The sequence below is a fragment of the Giraffa tippelskirchi genome, chromosome 2 (genome assembly GCF_054371585.1).
Source record: "Giraffa tippelskirchi isolate mGirTip1 chromosome 2, T2T-mGirTip1v1.2.pri, whole genome shotgun sequence".
NCBI lineage: Eukaryota > Metazoa > Chordata > Mammalia > Artiodactyla > Giraffidae > Giraffa > Giraffa tippelskirchi.
In genome coordinates, this window is record NC_137276.1 from 57448536 (window position 1) to 57452042 (window position 3507).

Below are 3507 nucleotides of genomic sequence, written 5' to 3' on the forward strand. Positions count from 1 at the left end.
CCCCGATAGCTTATTGTGAACTGTAGCATTTGCAAAAAGCTTGGTCTTGATATATTGCTTTACTTTATTTGTTGGTAGTCTGAATAGGGCTTCTCCTGTAAAGAGTAACTATTTTCCTTCCAGCTATCTCTTTGATCACTAGATACATTCAGTTTTCTTTCCTATTTATGTGGAGTATTCCATTCAAAATTATTCTACTGGTCTCTAGCTGTTCTGTCTCAAAGATATCTGAAACAGCAGTGCAAAAAAAGGAATCGTGGTCTGAAAACTGGGGATATGGATACTGTTTTAATCCAGAGCCCTCATGCTATATATTGTTCATTATTTGTTCATTATTTTGTAGTTCTGATCCCAGTGATCAAGGACAACATTCCATGATCAAGTCGACCCTGTTGCTTACATTCTCTACGATGTCCTCATACAACTTCGTTTTCTACTGTGAGATGAATATCCGGTACAGTTCTCTTCCTCCATCAGTGAAAGCACCAAAACAAGTTTTCCTCCATTGGTAGAAGATACAGACAAATTTATTTTTTAATCCTTCACATTGTATGATATAACATGTAAAAATTTTTTAGCAAAGTACTTGATATAAGATCTTGAGTCAAATTGCTAGCCCAGATTGTCTCTTTACCTTGACCCTGAGACATTATGAAAGAGAAATTCAAACATACCTGGATTCCAGTTTCCGGAATGCCAATTTCTTTTTTTTTTTTAATTGAAATACACTTGACACAAGATACTATGTCAATTTAAGGTGCACAGCATATTAGTTTGACCCACTGTCATATTGTAATATGACTGCCATTGTAGTGGTAACTAACAGCACCTCTATCATAAAACATAATTATAATTTCTTTATAGTAGATGGGCTATTATGTTCTAGTCTCTTAGCATGTTTCATTGTAATAGAATATTGCCTATATTGACTATATTAGGTATTTGATCTCTAGGATATATTTACTAATTGTTGTAAGTTTGTACACTCAAACATGTTCTACCTCTCCCTCATCCTCTAGTAGCCATTTACTCTTTTTATGAATTTTTTTTAAAATTCCATGTATAAATGATATCACGGGCTTCCCAGGTAGCTTAGTGGTAATGAATCTGCCTTCCAATGCAGGAGACACGGATTTGATTCCTGGATCAGGAAAATCCCCTGGAAAAGGACATGTCAACCCACTCTGGGGTTCTTGCCTGGGAAATGCCATCGACAGAGGAGCCCAGCAGGCTACAGTTCATGGGGTCCCAAAAGAGTCAGACAGGACTTAGCAACTAAACAACAATAACAAATAAGTGGTATCATACAGAATTTATCTTTCTCTGTCTGACTTATCTCACTTAAACCTAATATTCTCAAGATCCATCCATATTGTTTCAAATGGCAGACTATACTTCTTTCTTGTGGCTGAATAATATCCCTTTGCACATATGTGTATACCTCATTTTCTTTATCCATTATTTGTTGATGGGTACCTAGTTTCTGTGTCTGAGTTATTAAGATAATACTATAGAAGAACATGGGAGTGCATATATCTATTAAAAAATCTGTTTTCATTTCCTTCTGGTATATACTCAGAAATGAAATTGGTTCAGTTCAGTTCAGTCACTCAGTCGTGTCCGACTCTTTGCGATCCCATGAATCGCAGCACGCCAGGCCTCCCTGTCCATCACCAACTCCCGGAGTCCACCCAAACCCATGTCCATCGAGTCGGTGATACCATCCAACCATCTCATCCTCTGTCGTCCCCTTCTCCTCCCGCCCCCAATCCCACCCAGCATTACGGTCTTTTCCAATGAGTCAACTCTTCGCATGAGGTGGCCAAAGTATTGGAGTTTCAGCTTCAACATCAGACCTTCCAATGAACACCCAGGATTGATCTCTTTTAGGATGGATTGATTGGATCTCCTTGCAGTCCAAGGGACTCTCAAGAGTCTTCTCCAACACCACAGTTCAAAAGCATCAATTCTTCGGCGCTCAGCCTTCTTCACCGTCCAACTCTCACATCCATACATGACCACTGGAAAAACCACAGCCTTGACTAGACGGACTTTTGTTGGCAAAGTAATGTCTCTGCTTTTAAATATGCTATCTAGGTTGGCCATAACCTTCCTTCCAAGGAGTAAGCGTCTTTTAATTTCATGGCTGCAGTCACCATCAGCAGTGATTCTGGAGCCCAAAAACATAAAGTCTGACACCGTTTCCACTGTTTCCCCATCTATTTCCCATGTGAAATTGGTAGATCTATTTAAGTTTTTGAGGAACCTCGATATTGATTTCCGGAGTAGCAAAACCAACTTGCAGTCCCTCAAACAGCATACACAGTGAGTTCCCTTTTCGCTTCATTCTTGTCAACACTTGGTATCTCTTGTCTTCTTGTTGATAGCCATTCTTAAAGGTGTGAAGTGACAGCTTATTGTGGTTTTGATGTATATTTCTCTGATTAGTTATCATGAGTATCTTTTCACATAACTTAACCATTAGCATGTTTTCTTTGGGAAAATGTCTATATCAACCCTTTGCCTATTTTAAAATCAGATTGTGACTGAAATGTATAAGGTCCTTACATATTTTGGATATTGACCCCTCTCCATGGTTTGCAAAAATTTTCTCCCATTCTGTCGATTGCCTTTTCATTTCATCGTTTCCTTTGCTGCACAGAAGCTTTTAAGTTGAGATAGTCACATTGTTGGGTGTTTTTGCTTTTGTTGTTTGTGCTTGTGGTGTCATACCTGAACTATCGTTACCAAGACTGTTGAACTTCTACCCTATGTTTACTGTTTTCATTACTATAGCCTTGTGTAGTGTATCTTGTAATGAGAAAGTGTAATATATCCAGCTTTGTTCTTCTTTCTCAGGATTGCTTTGGCTATTCAGGGTCTTTTGTGGTATACAAATTTGAGGATTTTTTTTCCTATTTCTGTGAAGAATACCATTAGAATTTTCATAGGGCTGAATTGAATAGATAGATGGTGACCTATATCTAGAAATTTATTGTCTATATCTAAATCTCTGACCATTTTAACATTAGTAATTTTTTCAATCCATGAACATCGAATGTCTTTCCATTTGTTTTTGCCTCTGCTTTCTTTCAACAAAGTTATGTTCTTTTCATTGTGTAGATATTTCACTCAAGTAATTAAATTTTTTTCTAGGCACTTTTTCTAAAGGTAATAAAATGGTAACTTAAAAAGTTTCTTTTTTTTTCGATGTTTCATTATCCATATATTGAAATGCTGATTTCCATATTTTTTTTTAATCTTACAACTTGACTGATTTTATTTTCAACAATTTTGGTTTGAGTCTGAAATTTTCTAAATGTGAAATTGTACCATCGGCAAGTGATGGCAATTTACTTCTTTTTGATTTGGATGTCTTTCATTTCCTTGTCTTGCCTAATTGCTCTAGCTAGGACTTCCATTGCTATATTGAATAACAATAATGAGAGTTGGCATCCTCACCTTGACAATGATCTTAGAGAAAAATCTTTCAGCTTTCCACCATTG